General features: G+C 39.0%; 1 long non-coding RNA gene across 1 annotated transcript; it reads left to right on the forward strand.

Moving 5' to 3' along the window:
- The first annotated feature begins 2,633 nt into the window (after positions 1 to 2,633).
- LOC116066025 lies at positions 2,634 to 6,779 on the forward strand. The gene is made up of 4 exons (XR_004108878.2): positions 2,634 to 2,752; positions 4,882 to 4,985; positions 5,121 to 5,199; positions 6,049 to 6,779. It is a non-coding gene; the product is annotated as an uncharacterized LOC116066025 (long non-coding RNA).
- Positions 6,780 to 21,009: the final 14,230 nt, after the last annotated feature.

A 21,009-nucleotide genomic window follows, 5' to 3' on the forward strand; every position in this document is an offset into this window, starting at 1 on the left:
ATTAAAAACCTTTCATTGTTATAGTACTACTGTGCAGTGCCCCACCTTCTCACACAAAAAAACAAACACATTTACTGGTATTACAGTAATGGCATCAGGCAGAACATATCATGATGGGTAAAGGTTTTCAGTCTTTTCCATGATTGTGTTGTTTTTTATTATTCATTTGTGGCATCATTTAATATGAGCGCTATCAATTGCATCATTTATCTCCACGTTTTGTCACTCCAACTTTGACTAACCATACAAAAAATAAACAAAATAAATCAGAGCCGGATTAACACATTACCTTACAGGGCCCTGGGGCAAAAACACTGGCATTGTGTATGTACACCATTGCCTCCAGTCTTTACTACAGACTACACATTATATCTCATCTAGACATCTAACAACAAGCTACTTGTGTGTCCAACAGGTTTAGGTAATAACAGTAAAACACACAATTATATTTGATAATGTCACAATATCACCTAAATAATTGGAGAACACATTTGCAGTAAATTAAATTACAACAAACCAAATACAGTGAACCTGGGGCCAGGATCGCTGGGTGCCTGGGGCAGCTGCCTGCTGATTTACAGCCTGCCCGGTTAGTAAATCAGCCTTTGTATTAACAATACTTATTAATACGTATATTCAGATATGTAGTCATTGGCATGCAGAAAGGAAGTCGTTTTATTGTTTTACAGTTATAAGGGAGCAGCAGGTTTAGAGTGACTTTTGCTGTAGATGTAATAATACTGTTAATACTGTTAAACCACAAAATAATGTCCATGACCTGTTTAAAATTGGTGTATTGACTCATTGCATATTGCTGATGAGCGGGGTGCTCTTATTTAAAAGTTTCTTTGAACTGCACAAAGCATATTGTTTGAATATGAGATAGTTTAATGCACGGTTTCTAAAACTTAAATACTTCCATAAAACTGCAAGACTTGTCATCTAACATGCAGTCTGTGCTCAGTAAAAATATATCACATTTTGTATTTCTGACTCACTTGAGCTCTTCAACTGACCCCCGGTGCCAACCTTTCAAGTCTTTCCGTGGGAACCCTTCGGATCATCTTTAGGTGTTTTGCAGGGTGCAAAGTTTACACACCTTATTCACGAGAAAAACTGTGGTCTCTGACTGCACCAGGGGGGCTGCACTACCACTGAACTACTGACCTCCACTGGACAGACTGAGTTATAATTAAAACGAAGACCTTTATAATAAATTAATAAACTGTTTTTTGTACACTTTTTTTCACACCCACATTGATACTTAAACACAATTATGAAGACTGTAGGGGTGTAAAGCAAAAAAACAAGGTTGTGCTGAATGTTTCCAGAGCGTAATGGGTAAGGGAGGCTACTGAGCACCAAAATCAAATTGAATATTTATACGCAGACCTGACATTAGGAGCTGGTGATGAAGCTCTGATAACCTCTTCAACCCTGGCCTGCATGGTCGAGATTTTCCCAGGCCTGGGTGTCAGAGCTGGTGGTTTTAGGAGTGTTACTTACTTGGGTGTGAAATTTGCTCACCTCCTGAGTTAAATATAAAACCAGCCAGGGACTTATGCCATGTCTGATGAACTTATAACCTTTACTGCACACACTTTAGGTCAACTGAAGCAGACATTCCTTAGTGGGTTTATCTACATGTGCATACATTACCTTGTGTTTAGTGGTAGCAGTTACACATGCAGTGGGAGATTGCTGAGAAAGAAAGTATAGCTGAAGAAAAACTAGTTGCACAGGACTGTCTCAGGCATAGAATGTGTTTGTGTATGAGTGTGAAGCAAAGTGTTTTCAATGAAATGCACATGTGATGAATTAACATTTTTAAATTACAATTTTTGATTTTGCTCTTACATGATGTCCTCCTATCCCATAATAACTTTGTGAATTTTGGTGAACTTTGCACACTTTTAACTTTTCAGACACATGCTGTCCTTCCCCAGGAGCTGGTGTGAAGTTGAGCGCGAGGAATACACACCTAAGGGGGGAAACGCTGTTAAGCCCCAGGTTTGACCTCTGCGGCCGATCATGTGTCACAACTGCCCTCTCTCCTTGCCTCGAAATACACTAGTCTCTAATAATGAGTTAAAATAGTCAGATTTTAATATAGAATATAAAGTGATGGATATCAATCTTCCCCTGGTCCCGTCTGTTAACTTTAGATCTACGTAGATCACAATTATACTTTAAAAGTTATAATTTTCTAAGCAATTGTTGTAAAAGAACGCCTACTTTGGTGGCGCTCAAAATTGAGTATTCATGAGCATGCAACGATTTTGTCACTGAAGATGTTACTTTGTGTGACTTTTAATCTTGTTATGAAAATGCATTTGGAGAGTGTGACTGCTGGCCTGCCCCTGTGAACTTTGACAGGTCTCGTGGTGTGATCACAGACACCAAAAAGAGGTGACGAAGTGTGACTCAGCCGAGCTCAGACTAAACCTATCCGCTGGCTTCTCACAGTCACACCTCTGCTTGTCCCTGGGGGAACAGAGGCCTTGTTGTCATAGTTGCACCAAGTCAGAATAGTTTTGATAATAGGTAGTCTATTTATGGCTGGTTGTGTTTTTAAAGGTAGTTCAGCTGGAAGCCAAAAGGGGGCACTGTGTTTCTGCTTATGTACAAGTTTGTGCATGTTGACAGGAAGTGCTGCTTTGTGTAGAGTAGAAAGTTTCTTTGGTGATGTTACTGCTCTGCAGCTCTATGATAAAAAGTGATTTTTCATGCACTGATGGATAAAGATGGAACAGTAAGTACTGCTTTTCTTAAACTTTAATGATATTTCTTATGGATGTCATGCAATATTTTTTTTGGGGTTACAGGAATTATTTTTTTAAATACTGACATAACAGTGCCTGTCAGTGACATAAAACATCAAACACAATGTTAAAGTGTGCCTGGGATGGGTAGCTGTCAAAAACGTACAGCCTGTTTTGTGGTGTTTGTAGTATGTGCACCGGTGTCACCTAACCGTTACCACCTCAACATTCAGCATTAGCACCAGTTCAAACTTTTTTTTATTGACAAAAATCAACAACATACAAAGCTCTTGTAGGGGAAAGAAAATTGTCAGTGGATTCAGTACAAATGTTGTCACTGTACAACAAAGCATAGAACCCCTAAGCAAAAACAACAACAAAAAACAAAACAAAAGGGGGAATTACTAGGAAACCACAAGTCAAAAGCAAAAAGGCTAGAGAAAATAAAATCAACATTTAGGAGCAGCACACAAGGGGAGATTAATCAAAACAGTTATTTCCTAGATATGTCACTACATGTTTTTCTTGAAATGTTTACTAGATTTTACCTTTTTCAGTGAGGGGAAAAAAACTATTCAAAATCACTCAAAAACCAAACAAAGGAAGGCCTAGAACATTTTCTCTTACTGCAATGAATATGATATTTAGCCATGAGAACAATTATAATGATATAATGATACTTCACAGTTCACAGTAGAACCAGGCAGCACAACTTCCTTTCTTCTTCTTCTTCTTCACCACATAAAAAAACTGGAGAATCAGTGGTCCCATATCTCATTCTGTGTTTCACTTTAATTAGCTGGCAGTTATTTAGAGCTACAGTACAGTGAGTGCATCTGACCAACAGATGGGGCAAGATAGCCAAAAGTCAGATTTCAACTGGCTTTGGGTGCAGTGATGTAACGTTGCAGTACTTCCACCTGGGGGCTGTGTTGCACTTATACAGTGATCAGTCATTTTCAATTATAGGATGCAGATAATTCAAACTCCACATATATGAAAGGGAGAGGATTTTGGAAGGTTCTGAATGTGAATGTTTATGAAAAACAAATACAGACACAGAATGTTCAATAGTAGATTGCATAATTGTATTTATTTTATGTTTTAAAATGTATGTAAATTGTTGTGCTACTAAATGCTTTACAATATTTACCATTGCAGTGCAGTAGAAAATGCACTCAAGAGTTTTATAGAGAAATCAATTTCAAATGCATTTCATTGTTTAAACAAAAGTATCAGGGTTTCATTCTGTCAGTGGGAAATATTGGATTTATAAAAAAAAAAAAAAAGATATATATATATATATATATATATATATAATTATACATATCTATTGCTTCAGGGTCCAAAATGTATAATGCAAATAAAAGAAAAGAAAGACAAATAAACAGTAAAAAGGTTATCATGGTTTTTTTTTTATTTCTCTTTAAAAGACAAAATTCTTTTTTATTTATCTAAAATCTATATCGCATTAAACAAAACACATTTTCTATTTATTTAATTAGTCTGTCTTTATATTATTTTATGTCATTAGATTATATATTTATATCTTGAGTTTGGGATTTTCAGATTATTTATTTACATTGCAGATTTTATTTCTTACTTCAGTGTAATTTATGAATGTCGTAAAATATGCTGTTTACAAATCCTTTCATAGCACTGTACATAATGTAGCACCTGCCTGCTGACAATGTAATGCACATAAACAGCGCTGTGATTAGGCAGCAACAAGACTGAGCAGCAGTCATGCAGTCATGCAGTAATGAGAAAGAGGACAAGAAGCATAAATCTGTCAATGCAGTGAATGCCTTTGTACATATTTCTCTATTGAGCCAGAGAAACCGCAGAGTTGCTCTGGTTCCTCTCAGCACATAAACATTCTGCCACACGTCGCTGTCTAAGAGATATAGCTGTTGTGCTTTTCTACACCTTGTTATCCCGTCCTCCACGTAAATAGTTAGTTTGGTCTCCTCTCTCTGAGATGTGTGCAGTGGAGATAATTACAATTTCAGCAACGTTTGCCAGGTGATTACCTCATAATCCCCTATTTCATTTGATAAGTCACGCATTGATTTAACTCAGAGTTGGACCTAATGGAGTACCTTTTCCACCGCCACAGTGATTTGTATGCTGGGGCGAAAGGACAACGGTGGATTGGAGGCAGAAAAACAGCCGCTCGCCATTCCTGTTCCTTCTGGTGAAAGATGAGCAACGAGAAGGGAGGTTTAATCACAACAACCTGAATGCAACAGTAAATCATTACAATGGCTGATACAGTGACGTGTGGTGGTGGTTAGAATAGTTTCTCTCACATAAAAGCTCCCTTGTTTTTTTTTAATTCTCTCTTCTTGCAGGCAGGGAGGGGGGTGGAGAGATAAGAAGAGTGGAGGGGAAAGAGACCTGCTTGGTATTCACCTGTCTCACTGGATCAATAAAGGTAATTTGGGCTGATTCCTCCCTGTCGGCCTCTTAGCAGACAGACGGGGAGAGGGGTCAGCCACTGCTGAGCTGCGGGGAGCTGGAATAACTTAGAAACACACTCTCCAAATTACTGCCCCTGTTTGAGAATCTCTCATTCAGCTATTCCTCTGCCACGACGAGAGCTGCAATGTGATGCAGAGTCCTCTCACAAATGTGACTGGAGGTAAGAAAGTGTTTACTGCCCTGTAAACTACAAAAATACCTATAAACTACAATAGATACCCATGTCTGGAAAAAGTGGTTGATTTAGAAATGGTGGCTGCTGTTTAACTGTCTGGCCATTCTGCAATTTTGCCAGACTTTTCCCACCAACAAAAAAAAAACAAAAACCTTTTATTTACCGTAACTTTAGCCCTAACCAAAAAAAAAAGAGTGGGAAACTAAAAGTTTTGTCATGACTATCGGTTTTCACATTTTAGACTTGTGATGTGCTACCAAACTGTTCAAAGAAGGGTTATGATACCCATGAAGAAGACGGTTTTGCAGGTCAGGCCTCATAAATTACCATGGAAACAGGGGTGTCTGTTGTAAATGAGAAATAACTCTTGCAATACGCACACATGCACAACAACCCTGATGCAAGATCATGGCATTAAATAATGGATTGTGGTTTCCATTTTGATCCTTTAGAGTTTGATTAAATCTCATTTGTTCCCATTCTGCTGCTGTTATAACTCACTGAAAACCTTTTAATGATTGTGATTTCTCTCTCCCCTCTCTCTTGTTGAATTATTTTCACATTCCTGATCACAACCTCTGCCTTTCTGTCTCTTGGGGCTGTGCGGGTCGCATCAGTCGGTTATAGGCATGGAGGATGCCGTCCGTCATGTGGGGTCACCAGTCTGAGAGGAATGCTCCATGTCAGGGGCTGAAGGGGTGGAAGGGGTGGAAGGGGTGTCCCGAGGGAGACGAAACCCACAAAGACTGAACCCCATCTCTGGCCAATCACTGCTGCGTGTCCTGCTTATGCGGTGTGTTTCATCAAGTACACAGGTGTGCACCGCACCTGAACGTATTTTCTCCCTCACTTATATTCACGTGCAGGCTCTGTGTTGTGACCTCGTGTTGGAGACCTGTGCTTACAAGCACACTCATACGCTCATACATGCTCTCTTTTTTTCTGCGCTGCCTCGTATATAAAAAAAAGGTGTAATATTGACTGCAGACAGTGCAAAAAGGTTTTTATTGTATGTTGACTGCAGAAGAACAGAGCTGAATGGGGTCGTTGGTGTAAGCTATGGCAGAGCACGTCCCTTTGAGTTTTCATGCACTTATTTATGGAGAAGAATGGTGCTCCACATACCATTCCCATGTTTTTGGGATAAGAAAAGTGTGGTCCTTCAGCCTGAGAACATTTGTCCACAGGGATGGACAGTGTGATCCAAAACAAAAAAGTGAATGATCCTGTTAACGTTCAGATAACTTTTCCAAATGTAGTGTCAAGTTTTTCCCTAGCTTTGAATCAGTCTTCATGTAAACACAAAGGTCAAATTCGCAATTTCAGTGTTGTTGTAAATATCTCCTTAACATGATAAAGCATGCAGTAATTTATGAATTAAATACGTAAAACATATGTTAGGATTTGTAAAATGGTCTACTACAACATACTGTATGAAGGATGAAACTGATGGTGTGCTTTTACATACATGTCTTTGACTCTGTCATAAGAATCCTAATACTTCTCGTGTCTTGCAGAAATTTCATAAATACTCTACTTTTGCTTTCCACATCTAGCTATCAAACTTCAATTATCTTTCAGCATTAATTGTTTCTCGAGGAAGCACATATTGATAGTCCAACATGTGTAGAACAGTTTGGAGCTGACAAGTCATTTCCATTCTAGTACCCTGACCTAATCACCATATCTTATTATCATTCACATGAAAACACTAATTACAAAGGCAGGGTGAACCTGATTTATGCTAATGGGAACGTGAATATGCGACGGATGCATTAATCTAGAGTATAGGACCCTGCGCTGGTGTTAACTGTGATTAGCATGTGATTACCATAGCACGGGTTATATCTACTGGAAGCCCTGCTTCTGATGGGCTCCTGAAAATCTCTCTACTCACTGACAGGGAATGAGACTGTGACTATTCACGGCATGAGGAAATAATGTTAATAATACAAAATGACCAATTTTGATTGTTTTCCTCTAAACAAAAATATCTAATTAGCAGCAAGTCAATTTTAACATTTTCTGTTTTAGATTGAGTTTAGCAGCTAAAACAGGGCATTAGAGCTTTTCGTCGTAGGTGGCTCACAGGATTAGGATAGAAAAAACAAGGGCAAGAGTACTAAAGAAATATGTTAAAGAGTTAGTTCACTGAAATTACAAAAACTGAAAAAAAAAACATGTGAAGGAGGTCACTGGAAACAATTCAACTGCAGCATCCCTTTTCAGAGACATTGTCCCTATTACTGTGGATAATCTATAGTTTGTGTAGGGAATATTTCTTTGGTAGAAAGTAGGTCTAATGAAAACTGTTCAAAAATCAAAAATATGTCAGAATATAATCACATAGATAACAACAACTTAGAAACACTAGAAATGTTTTTTCTTTTGTGATTTGGGGTGAACTGGCCCTTTAGTTTAATGATAATGTGTTAGTCTGTCACAGGACACTGTATATGTTTTAGCAAACATTGTTCATAGTGCATTTGTTGGGGACTATTTTCAGCCGTGGAATAAAACCCATTTGGTGCTGTAGTGAATATTTATGGCAGCGAGACGGTGTACGTGGGTTTGACTCAAAAACTACGGAGCCTGGAGGCGAAATAGGTCAGCCTTTTGCTACACAATCAATACTTGTTGATCAATTAATTGTTGGTTTTGGTCTTTTCATGGGATTTGCTGATAGCAAAAACATCTTTACACACTTTAAATGCTTTCAAGTGATTTTATCTGGACATATAGCTGAGATGAATAGTTACGCTTAAAACCAGATTAAGCCCCGTGATTAAACAGAAAGCAACATTTTCAGCACATCACTTCACAGTATAGCATATACTGTATAACTACATGTTATTACTGTATTGAAAGGAAGCCCAAATGTTCGTCATCCAGAAACTAGGCATGTGGATGTGTTAAAGGCGACACTTCGTTTTGCAGAGTGCAGGTGTCTCCCAGTGGCAGTCCCCTGCGCCATCTGTTCCTCTGGCCACACCACCTCCATGCAGCTTCCAGCGGATAGAAGGATGCGTTTGTTTTGGGAGACACAAGCACAAAGAGAGGGGGCCCATCCTTCTATCCCTGCTTTGATCCCTCCATTGAGAGGACCCAGGCGTGGCCCTTTCTCAGCGTCCCCCCGGCTTGTGCCTGTCTGGATGGCTGGTCTGGCGGCTGAGACTGGGGGCTAGCGAGCTCTGCACTTCAGGAGAATGAGCCTATTGACGAGGCAACAGATTGGCTTTGAGTGTACCTGATGGTTATCCCCCTCTTCTCCCTGCTGGTCCCCCTTCGCTCTCTCTCTCTTTCAACCAACCAAAGAGAATCCCTGGATCTCTATGTTTCTAATCAAATTGCCACTGTGTAGTGGGTTTAAGAGAGTGGCAGAAGCCATTGTTAGGTAATCTGCACCGAAAAGGAGAGGTGATGTTAAGTGCAGTCCTTTTCTTAGTCGGGATTAGGCTTGGTTTTTCTCTGTTAGCCCTCTTTGGGTAATGTGTTTGGCTTATGTGGCAGCTTGGCAGAGATAGAACAACTCTGTGATGGGTACTAAAGCAGCCAGCAGGTTGAATAAAAGTGTGTAAGCGCACATGTGTGTGTTAGAAGTTTGTATGAGGGTGGATTCGTCATTAGCCAAGCCGAGGGTCATCTGGCTTTAATAGGTGTACTCAGGTGTTGGTTCTGATGTCTGCAGCAATGGTGTTGTTTGCTGTTGGGAATCAGATCCTGGCTCTTCCCTTCCCCCTCTGCCCTCCCTCTGCCCTGCTCTGGTCCCTCTGCACCCCAGCTAATACCAGGCTCATTACACCGCTATTGATCGGCCCTCGCTTCACACCAAAGGGCAAAGAAGTCCTCTTCTCCCTTTCTCTCTTTTGTCATTCTTTTCCCCTCTTATACCCTTTTTATAATCTGCTCTCTTTTCTCCGTGCCCTTTCTTCTCCACCGACATCCCACATACTGCTGTTACCTTTCTGGCAATTGTGTTTCTGTCCAAAGAAATGGACATTTCCAGAAACTAAGAGTGCACAGGTGAAAGCCACCTCACAGTCAGCATTGGATTTTTACGAGGACATATCTGCATTGAAATACCTAGAAATATACATTTTGTTAGAGGCTTTGTTTTTGTGGTGTTGTTTCCAGCTTTGGTCATCTTGTGTGCAGCAATGTAGAGAAGATGGTTTTAGACAGATAGTGATCCAAGAAGAATACTCAATTACCCTCACTATAACCACCAACCCTCACTCATCCCCCTCCACTGCTGTCCAACCCCCTTCTTTCCCCCAAGCCGCCATGCTTCTTACCTCATTTTTCCTTTATCTCGCAAGAGATTGGCATCTTGTAAAAAAACCCACCCAATTTATTATCCAAATCTCTGTAGAAGTATGCAGCCTTGTGTGGGCTGAAGTATAAACACCGTGAGGTGGCTTGGAATGAAAGACAGGTCTTAAATTACAACAATTTCTACTGTAGTGGAACATTGAATGCATTCCATTTAAAAGGTGAAATTAAGGGAAATCTAGTCCTTAATTAGCAATGTTTTCAACATGTTCATGGGGTTCTCAAACTATGTCCTGAAGATGCTGGATTTTCACTTTTAAAGAAGATAAGGAGACTCCCTCCAACAAGTAAAACTACTTAATCCTAATTCAGTTAATTTTTAATCCAGTTTAGCAATATCAACAAAATTATACAATCGTTTTTCTTGCTTGAATACCCTGATATTGGTAATGTGAACGTGTTTAAGGAATAGAGAGTCGTGTTTCTGGACAGAGATATGACTTAATATATATATACACTTAAAACAATGTAATTTACCCCGGAACCATGAGTGAAATTATCTTGACAGATTTTCATTTCATTTATAAAAACAATATTTCCAGGTGAAATTTCACATTAAATAACTAACATAATATTTTATTTTGCAATGATTTACTAATCTCTACTTCAACCTGAATAAAAGAGCTCATTTCAGTTTTTTAAGATATGCCAAAATGTGTCTTAAACACGCATCAAAGGCCTTTCCTTTTTTTTAGAATTTATTTGCATTTCATCTTCTTCAGCTACAGTAACTCAGCAAGGGGTTGTCTGTCCTCTGACCTCACAGCTCACAAGCTGCATCGCCTGTTTAACCATAATTGCTTGCATACCATATTACACCATACTTCTTGACTTTGCATTTGCATCCTCTGGCACCCTACATCCCTCAGTGACTTCATCCGGTTTTACAGTACAGTTTTTATAACAGAGGGTTATTCAGTGCAGCATTACAGAGGTGGTGCTGGGTCTCCTGTAGTTACCCAGGTTGGCTACCTCTGACCCCCCGCTACCTCTACGTCTTTGTTTCACGGCTGACAGAAGGAGTGCCAGAACTCCTCCAGCTCGGGTGATTTATGACCAGCAGCTGCTCTTGCAGCCCATGACCCACACAGCTGGGTGTCAGATGTGGTCTCCCTGTAAGCAGAAACTTATCTGGCAACCCAACAACAGTCGAAGGCTGGACAGGGAGGGGGTAGGGGTAAAGGAGGAGAGAAGACCAAGTGGGAGAACGATGGAGTGGCAAGACGGATGGTAGGAAAGAAAAAGAAGAAATGAGAGGAAGCAGATGAGAGTTAGCAAGACAGAGAAATAGAGCGGAAGAAGAAGAAAAAAACTGCACAAAATTAGATAAAGCTTGAAACGTGAAGGATAAGTCCTGACAGAAGAAAGTGTGACATGTGGTTCAAGACAATTGATTTGAATGCACCAGCTAAGCTCTGCATTGATTTCTTCTGGTGTAGAGAAAGCAAAATGTTTGTATTATTTCATAAGCCAATTAGCTGCAAGGAGACTCCTCTCCCTGTGTGCCTATTGACCCACAGTCTGTGGCTACAGCTTTATTGTCTGGGGGGCGCTCTATAAAAGATCAATAACAGGCGAGTGATTGGATTATGGGGTAATCAATGCATTGTACTAATATATCACCAGAGTGATTACAGAGCACTGGCTAATAGGAGGCCTTAGAGAGCTGTAATGACATCACACTCCTGCTGGCGGTCAGGAGAAAACTGCGCGTCTCCAATGAAGTGTGGCGTGGAGGAAATTATTCATGTGTATGTATGTGTGCAGGTGCATTTCACATGTGTACATATCACTAGCTGTTTATATGTGTGTCTGCATGAGTGCAGGGGGTAGTGGGGGGTGGGGGTGGTGGTAGGTGATGGGTTGATTTTCTTGATTCTTCAAACAGCTGAAGAACAGTACCAGATGGTGCGTGATCGTTTGCTTAGAAGAGGCCATCATCAGATTCCTGCTGTAACATAGTGACAGGGCTCCTTTCTGATGCTGGGTTCACTGCAGAAACATATGTGGACGCTGTAAGAATGACGGCTGTGAAAAATACACTGCTCACATCAGCAGTCTTATTTCTTAATTGTGTTTTTGTGTTTTTTGTCACATAGTCAAAGTAAATCAAATTAGCAATGGGGTGATAAATGCTGCTTTTAGGGGATTGTTTTGTGTACGTTTTGTAGAAACTTTTTAATCTCACTACCTCGAGGAAAATTGCCACCAGATGTTACACAACAACAACTCAGATGATGTAGTCATGATGTTCATGATCATCTAGTTTTCTTAGACGGGTAAAAGCATCAACGCTAAATGTGACTTTTGTTTCTCATGTGCCATGAATCAGTCATAGTTTCACTCATTTCAAATTGTATTTTTAAATACAATTTTGTCATTGTCCTGTGAAAACCATGTATCTCCAAAACATCAGCTTTTCTTAAGCTAAAGGACAATTTTCTCAACCCATAAAGTAACACTTAATCCTAAAAAAATCACATTTTGGAGACAGTGACTATTTCAAATACGTGGGCAGCACTTGAGCCTCATAACAGCAAAATGCAGCCAGCTTGTAAAGTTGTCCATTGTCTGCTCGAATGAGAGGAGAAACGTGACTGGCAGGCTAATCTTGTTAGACACTTAGCACCCGAATGCCAGAAAGTAATGATATAATGATAATGATGAACCTTTTCACAAGTAATTATCTGTGTTTGTCAACACGTGTCAGGCCATTTACTATAATTGAGTGAGTGATAGCCACCAATCTAGTCACTGCCTCTCATTAATTCTTTGATTTGACAAATGTTTAAAAGCTCAATTCTCAATAATATCACTAAGGTGATATATACATGTGCCACACACTGAACGAATAATGCTTTTTATCTACCGTTTTTGTCCTCTAAAGACATGAGAAAGTCAAATGAATGAGTGGTTTAACACCTTAAATCCTTTTTAAGGTGTCTTTGTTTAGTTTCTTCTTAGCTGCTTTGTCCCGAGTCTCCTGGTCAAATACAAGGCAGAGACATCATCTGGTCCTGGAGACTTGCACAGGGGAGCTTTGGTAAAGTTCCTGTTTGCTCAAGAGTTTAGGAGGATTTTATGTGACTGATTGTAAAAGAGCTATAATAGGATTTCATAAGAAGAGACATTTCTCAAACAGTGATGGAAAAAAGTGGATTTAAGCTATATATGTGTGTATGCTATAAGTTTGACTTATAGCAGAAACATTACACCATTGGCTTGTTTATTTAGTAATTATTTTTTATTCTGTTATTTATTTAGTTATGTTTGTTTTTGCCAAATTTATTGATGGAAATACAATTTATTACATTTATTTCAGCAGTTTACAAGCTTTCAGTTTGATTCTGTCATTTATTATCTGTTATCAATCTGTCAATGATAGATTTACCATCTATCATTTATTTGATCATAAGATAGTCATAATATATGGTTAATATTGTAATATCAAAATACAATAGGCCTACATAATACATTTAAAATATTTGTTACCACTGTAAGGAGGCTGATAGTTTTGGAGCACTGTACTGACACTGGAAATTGCATGTTCTGTGTGACATCAGACATGTATAAGTTATCTGTATCTATATGTTAAACCCTTCTTTCACATGACGTTCACAGCCAGGATCTTTGATGCCTATTTCTTCACTGCTGTCAGTTTCCTGGCTGTTTAAGTGTCCGTTTAAAAGCTGCTCCTGTCCCAGAGGGGTTGTCTTTTACCCGTCAGCCCTGTCGAAAGCACTAATCACCGCACAAAGCTGAGGGAGCGCGCCATGCGCTTGTTAGCCCTCGTCCCAATCTTCTGCCACGTCCCCCTTTGACATCCACACGGGCACTTAATTCCCCCCTATTATGTTCTTATGTTTCTATAGCCTCCTAATGAGACAAGAAAGGGGAGTATCAGGTTGTGTCCATTGATGCGACGGGCCCGGCGTGTGTTGAATGCGTGTGAATGCATGTGCCGATGCTCTGAGCCATCTGCCCATCACAGGAACATGGCGTGTAATAACAGAATCATGACCGTGGAGATCAGGGCCCCGGCAGGGAGCCTTGTATTCATGGAGCTTTAAAGGCAGCCATCCAACACTGATCAGACACGCCCCTCTCACCGCTTCTTTATGTGCACCCCAAACCCTCCCGTACCCCCTGATTCCATCCTCCCAGTGGCATGGGCCTCAGACTGCATGTTGCCAGGGGTGACGTGGCCGCCAGGGTCAGAGGTGCTTGTTCAGAGGTGAGGTTCAGACAGTGGGCCCATCTGATAGGACCATCTGGACGAGTGACCTGACATAATTAGTTATTAATTATTCTCGGGGGGGAGAGGAGGTGGTTACACACAGCTAATGCTGCTGTTAGCACCAGGACCACAGATGTAACTTGTGTTCAAGAGAAAGCATGAAAAACCAACATCCAGCGACTCCTAAATTATATATATTATTAAATCAGTCAACTAGCTTGCTGGGGAATCTCTTATTTCTGTGTGAGTTTAATTGTTTGCAGAAGTATTGCTCTCATTTTTGCACATAAATGGCCAAACTTAAACAACGTGACATCACACTGAAATGCTTATATACAGCTATAATTGAGTTAAATGCAGAAAATGGCTCAATCCACAGTAAACAGCAGGTTTTGGTGTCAGTTTCTCACAGTTGAAGAGAAAATACATGTTTCCAGTTCCAACAGTTATACTGATAAAATAATCATAGAGGAAGAGATTAAAAAAAAGTCTTCACCTGCAGAATCAGTAGAGTAGACCTGAATGCAATACAGCCATAGTTTGCTACTTTTTAGTAAGGGTTTCTTTTCTCTCTTGCTTTTGTTTGATTGCACATTGTGGAAGAACGTATGGGCATTTTTACGAGATGGAAAAATTGAAGTAAAAGTACATTGTTATAGATTTGGGTATGCAAACTCCTTCTGTACTTGCTCGCTTGTCATCATTGTTTCCTATAGGAAGCCAAAACTAAAGCGTTTGTCAAGGGACATTTTGTAAAATGAATAAATGACTATGTGAAGATTGATGATATACAATAACAATACACATAACATAATAACATAAAACTATTATAGATATAAAAGCAAAGTCATACTGAAGTAATCAGGTCATTTGAATTATTGTTGTTACAAAGAGATAATTATCACCATCATGTTTACAGTAACTTGGATTTGGCGTTTAATCATGCGTCAGAGATCCATCTGGTGTTCAGCTCTTTGTAAGGAGTGTGTAATGTGACTATCAAGGACTATAGTGGTACAGTGTTAGCACAGGCCCCTCCTGCTGCTCTGCTCCACTACTGCTGCTGCTGCTGCTGCTGGGGAATCTCCTCATTGGCATGCAGGCGGTGACTTGGAGCTGTGGAGCACCGGCACCCTCTCTCTAGGGACCCGCTCCTCGCTCTTTCCTTTTTCCTTCGTTCTCCTTGTCTGTCTCCTGCACTCTTCCTCTTGGCCCCCTAACGCAGCTGTCACAATATCTGCTCGGTACGAGTGCTAGAGGGATCGTAGGAGTAGACGAGCCCAGCTGATGTGCCACTTTAGAAGCAGAAGATTTCAAAACAGAACGGCTGAAAGGCCTCTCATGAGAGGTGGTGAATCAATCTTAAGATTTGTAGCGCACATGTAGTGTTGTCAATGCACGGGGGGGATTATTCTTGCAACTCTACAGGAAATCATTTAATAAAGATATATATTTGCAGTGGCTAACATACCTCCCTAATGAAATTGTTTTAAATGACAAAACAAATCATGTGAAATGCAAAATGACAGCATCAGAATTCACTCTGATCTGATCTTGGCAGATTGCTGAGGTGTTTACAGAGAGATGTACTGAGATGCAAACAAACAAACACAACTCCTTGGCATGAGTTGGAAAGCATTTGAGAGAGAGAGAGAGAGAGAGAGAGAGAGAGAGAGAGAGAGAGAGAGAGAGAGAGAACATGGATCCTGGATCCTGTGGATTTGGCAGGAGTGAAAGCAGTGAGAAGAGGCTGATACCAGCCAGACTCAAGCTGTGGGCAAATCAAGCATGAAATCAGGAACAAAGGGATTCACAGGATTGGAGGGCATTAGATTTACACTGTCTGAGCCTTTTTGTGTGTGTGTGTGAGACAGGGGCTCAGGATATTGTACTTGTAGTCTTTTTTAATAGCCTTATAGCTGGGGGATTAGTGAGTTTTAAATTAAGGTGGTTTTGTTACGGTTTTGTGAAAATTATCATGCTTTTTTCTGTGATTTTTGATTTTTGATTTGTAGGATTTGTTCTAACTGGCCAAAGGGTTTTTGTGATTTTAATTCTTCCAGATATTATTGTAATATTTGACTAACATTTAAAGTCATCATACTTAAGATAAATGAATTACCATTTCTCTTTTGCGGAAACATCCACTAGTAGAAATGTTGACCGTCAGCTTTCAGTTGTTTTGTTGTATTTTTTAGAAAAAAGGATTTATGAGAATTAAATTACAGTAATCAAAATATCAAACCTGCTAACTTTATACTATAATTGGTGACTTATAAACGCTGATATCATACCACTTGAAATAGTGTTTGTAATGTTACTTAAAAATTTAAAAACTAGTAATTATTATATTGCTAGATGATTTTTCTAATTATGAACAAATCCATAAAAAAGATCAAGACCGGCAATGAATTGGTCCTTCTAATAAGTATTGCCTGTGTAGCTAAAGCCTGATATAACATATTCCTCTGTGCCTTATTGTTGTACAAAACACATCAGTTAGCAACACTGCTGCACTGGGTGACATGTTCCATCATTAAAAAGAACCTGGGCACTGAAGTTTATTTTAAGCCAATCACACTTACAACATCCTGCTGATCACCAGTGCACCAAATCTGCCAGTGAAAATAGTCCCCAACAAATGTACTATTTACGCCTGTTTGAGTAACTAACTACAGTGCCCAGCTGTTTTAGGAAATTATTAAGCATTTTTTTTACCTGTTTTGAAAGATTTACCTTCACTAGGAAGAATGGGCTTGGAGCTTAAAGCCATGAACAGGGAGGGGAAGTCAGAAACTAATGAGAGACAGACATTGTTGTCTTTTCATGAGAACAACTTGTATCTTTTAATTTGAAAATTTGGAATGGATTGTTTATTCCAAAAAATCATCAAATACCAAGAGTTAAGACACTGTCTGTAATTAGTAGCATATTTTCAAAGCAGCGTTCCCAACTCAGGTGCTGTGACACAAAGAGAAACCTTATTTCCTCTCTACTTTGCAGAATGACCTCAGTCTCCCGGCTCAGCCAATCAGATCGACCAGATGACCTCAATATCCTGGTCCACCCAATCAGAACATTTAAATGTGTTCTGGTGCAATGAGGTCTGCTGTAGAGGTGTCACTAAAGGCCCTGGTTGAATGATTTTCCCAGGTCCTGTGCTGTTTTGCCCTTGGTCTACTCATTTGCAGGTGACTCACCGGCAGAGGTGCACGGTTTTATTGCTGCATGGGAAATATTTTGAGTGTTTGCATGGTTTGCAGCTGTGTTTTGAGGCAAGATATATAGAAACCGCAATTTCCAAGCTGAAAGAAAAAGGATTTAAGAGAAGAAGAGGAATTAAACAATTATAAGATGCCCATTCAAACTCAAAGCGGCCATAAAGAACACACAAACAGAAAACATGTTGAAACATTTTCCTCTGCGCTGGTCTGAAGCTGCTTCATAAGGATGACTCTTCACTAAGCGCCAGGTTGAATTATGGAGGCACTAGTGGGGGAACACTTTAATTGATGTATGAATATGCAATTGTTCCTCAATGCTGGGCCTGAAATCAATCAAGTACACATTCAGAGGCTATTCTGAGCCTCACCACCTGCACCCTCGTATTCTGTGGTTGTTTGTCCGGTTAGGATCCATTTCTCCTTCACTGCAGTCGTGGAACCCTGGGATCTCGCTCCTGCGGTTCTATAGTTTACTTCCACATGGAGCCAATCGCATGACACAGCCAGCATTTTCATCTCCTCTAACTACTAATGCCTTATGGTGTAAACAAAGCTGATTCACTTGTGCTTTTTATTTTGCAGTAGCATGGTAGTTAAATTAACTGCAAATGCTTTAATTCTGTAGCACTGTGGTTCATTATGAGGGGTGAGAGTAAGGAAGTAATTTACATAACACAGCCGTTCTTGCAATGACATCATAAGATCCTTTGTTTTATTGCTGCTTGATTTGATTGTAGTCCCAACATCTGCTATTCTCCAGCAACTTAAATCACTCCTACATAATTTAAATATACATACATTTTAGGAGATGTCTCTAATGTGTTCTCTGCAAACTCCTTGTTTTAAGTATTTGGCAGTGATCGAAAGTAACAAGTACTGTACTTGAATACAATTTTGAAGTACTTCTACTTTACTTGAGCATTTCCATATTATGATACTTCAACATTTCAAAGGGAGGTATTGTATTACTCCACTTTATTTGTCTGACAACTATAGTTGCTACGACATTTTTTACAACCTGGCAACCCAGACGGTATTCTAATTCATGGCTTAACTGATGTGTATAACATTTATGAATTATTTATTTATCATTGATAAAACCATCAATTACAAAGCCTTTATAAAGGGTGACATAAAGGTGAGTGGTACAGATTTAGCATACAAAACATATAATCAATTTATAAAATATGGTAATCTAATATAGATTAAAAAAACTAACGGTGTATGAAGTAGTTTACATTTTGCTCCACCTTGACCAGCAACAGCATTAAAATGCTGCTTTCACAATATTTCATCAATAATATAATGCAATAATGCATATAATAATATAAGTTTATGTAAGTATCATCAGTAAAATATCCTTTAAGTGTCAAAAGTAAAAGTGCTCATTATGCAGTATAGCTATACTTAGTATATTAATTTTACTTAGGTATCATTTTTAATGCAGGACTTTTACTGTAATGGAGTATTTATATATTGGTATTGCATCTGATTGCTTTATCCTTCTCTGCTATTCTGTAAGATCAGGTTTTCTCAAAATCTGTGAGAAAATTGTTCATTTTCCCTTCTGAGGCTCTGTAATTGCCTGTTTCTTTCTATAGGACTGAGGTAGAAAGAGGATTTTGGGTGGAGGGGTGTATGCAAGTGTACAAAGTCTGGGCAAAAGGCCCAGTGTTTGGCTGCATTTGTAGCCGACTCTACATGTGAAAGCCTTGAGGGCACATCAGGCAAAAGCCCCAATGTTTAGAAGAAAAAAAAACTGTCTTGTCATTGAAGTATCTCAGCAATAATCACACACTCATTCACTCATACACACCCTTCCTAAACCTTGGTACGAAGTTTTGTAGTTGTTCTACCTCCTGGAATGACAGCAGCAGTGATATCTGGCAGACCATCACATAGTCGTGTCAGCGTTGACTGATGGGAGCTCTGCATCCAGGCCCAGACTGTGTCCAGGTTCCACTCAGCTCAGACAGCCAGGCAGGCCAGCTCTCCAGCTACATGTGAATAACTTGCATATATTAAAATACATGGCAGAGAAATTGCCTTTGAGCAGAGGTCAGAGCGGCTAAACGTGCAAGTTCAACTGCTTCGAACAGCAGGAACGTGCTGCCGCAAGTGCATTTAAAACGTGACAGCTTGGTTGTCACACAAGCAGTTTGCTGTTGTAATGACTTGTATGAGGGCTTTGGACTAGATGTTTGTCATAATGCCCTCCTTTAATTGTTGTTGGGTACATCTAAAGAAAAATCAAAGAATGAGTCTTTTGATATTCTATATTTATTTATATTTTAATTATTATCAACAAATCCCATGAAAAGACCAAAACCAAGAACAAAGTATTATCTGTGTATTGAAAAGCCTGATATAGCTTTCTGTGCCATAGAGCTCCATAGTTGTAGTAACTTTTTAAAAACACATCAATGAGCCACATCATTGCACTGGGTGGCATGTTCCTTCGTTACGATGAACATGGTTAGTTTGTAATTTGAGTCAATCCACCGCCCTCCTGGTGTAAATACTCACTAGAGCACCAATCATGTATAAATCCGCAACTGAAAATAGTCCCCAGGAAATACACTACTTACTCCTTGCCTAGTAAAGTTTGATAAAAACTACAGTGTCCAGCTGTTTTAGGAAATTATTTAGCTTTTTTCAAAATTGAAACAATACATTTGTGACCCAGATTTACATCTTTGCATTGTTGGTTGTTTTTCATAGGATTTGTTGACAATAAGAAAAATAGAGTATGACACCACACCTATTCTTTAAGGTTTCAGACTTATCTTTTTACAAAGAAAATTACAATGAAACTCACAAAAAAACACATGGCCATCAACTTCAAAGCTCTGATGTATTTTTAAAAATATTTATTTTATCTATATCTATATCATGTTATTTTTTTATGTTTGATAAATAGCTAAGTGTCTGGGGATGGGCCAAATACTTGTCATTACACAGAAATAAAAATGAACTCATTAACTTAGTATTTATATCTATATCTATACATCTCAAAATGCATTGTACAAAGCTGTCCTGGTTGTTCACGATGAATGAACGGCAGCTAAATTTATCTACAATATGTCTAAAATTGTTATGGAGTTTTTCTGAGGCAGCAGTGTGAGCTTATTCATTCAAAGCACTTTTTTTTACAGATAAGATTTGTGCGACAAAAATCAACACAGACAAAAGTTGTTGGTTTGCAACTGTATTCAGATTCAAGACTTTAAAACCAATTAATAAATAATCTTGTCACTTCTTGTTCAAAAGTTCATTGTGAGATGATATTTACAGCATAAATTAAATAAGAACCTAAAGACATTAAACACATTCTTATTAAGTCTGTTTCAATTATATTTGTTATATTTGTTATAACAAAAAACTAAAACAAATGGTTTTCTTTGAGAACAATTGCATGTGGAGCAGGATTTAGGGATTTAAAAGCATACTCTACATATGCTAATAACTTGGGTAACAGTTAAGTGAGGTAAAAAAACAGGAAAAATTGTACTCTGATATGTAAATAATATTTCAGTTTCAGCCACAACTTAAGTCAATGCATGCAATGCCTATATTTAGAGGGCATGGGGAGATTACAAATGTGTTTTTGTGTTTTGCGCTCTCTCTTTGCGCTCTAAGTAAGGGCATTTTACATTTAAACAGTTTAAAGTTGACCTGCATATTTTACACTTTTACATATCAGAAGCATTTTTTCTTTCTGTTTTTCCACTTCATTTAATTTTTTAATCTAATGTTGGTGTAATCCAAACACCAAAACAAATTTGATGCGACCAA

Source organism: Sander lucioperca, chromosome 19, assembly GCF_008315115.2.
Source record: "Sander lucioperca isolate FBNREF2018 chromosome 19, SLUC_FBN_1.2, whole genome shotgun sequence".
NCBI classification, from domain to species: Eukaryota; Metazoa; Chordata; class Actinopteri; order Perciformes; family Percidae; genus Sander; species Sander lucioperca.